Source organism: Octodon degus, unplaced genomic scaffold (genome assembly GCF_000260255.1).
Source record: "Octodon degus isolate 3935 unplaced genomic scaffold, OctDeg1.0 scaffold00223, whole genome shotgun sequence".
Classification (NCBI taxonomy): domain Eukaryota; kingdom Metazoa; phylum Chordata; class Mammalia; order Rodentia; family Octodontidae; genus Octodon; species Octodon degus.
Window position 1 is genome coordinate 1,061,834 of NW_004524799.1, and position 666 is coordinate 1,062,499.

A 666-nucleotide genomic window follows, 5' to 3' on the forward strand; every position below is an offset into this window, starting at 1 on the left:
TGGCATGGCATGTGGTGCTGGGGATCGAACCGAGGTCCTTGCATGCTTGCCTGAGCAGACGCTTTAGACCACTGAGCTATCTCACCAGCCCCATCAAATTATTCTTAATGATCCTCCTGCCTCAGCCTCCCAGAGTCCTGGGATTATAGGCATGTATCACCACACCCTGCTCCGATGGTCAGTTTTATACAGTGAGATGCAGGGGTACAAATTAATTCTTTTTGTTGTTGCTGTTTTGTTTTTTTTTTAAAGCACATTAAAATGTTTATTTATATCTTGTCTTAAAAAATTATATTCATGGATTGCCCAGAGGTGATTTCAACAGTCTTCAGACTCTTGGAAATTTTAAATTATCATAGCAAATTGAAGATTAAACTTTTACAATCTTCACCAGACATCCTTGTCACTTGTGCTCCCATGTGGCAGTAAGCTAACAACAGTTGGCTTCAAGCATCCGTCTTCCACCAAGCGATGTCCAGCCTCCGCCACGTCGTGCACCCGGGTCGGCCGCTGCGCTCCGCACCGCTACAGCACCTGCTTCACGGTTGGGCCCCTGTCCCCCGGGCAGGGCAGCAGGGCCAGCGGCACGGTGGGGCCTTCCGGGATCACGTGGGAAAAACCATCTCCAATTTAGGGCTCACGTGGGAAAAACCATCTCCAATTTAG

At 48.3% G+C, this 666-nt stretch overlaps 1 pseudogene; it reads left to right on the plus strand.

Moving 5' to 3' along the window:
• The first annotated feature begins 471 nt into the window (after positions 1-471).
• LOC101560438 overlaps positions 472-666 on the plus strand; it is a 15,098-nt pseudogene continuing 14,903 nt past the window's right edge.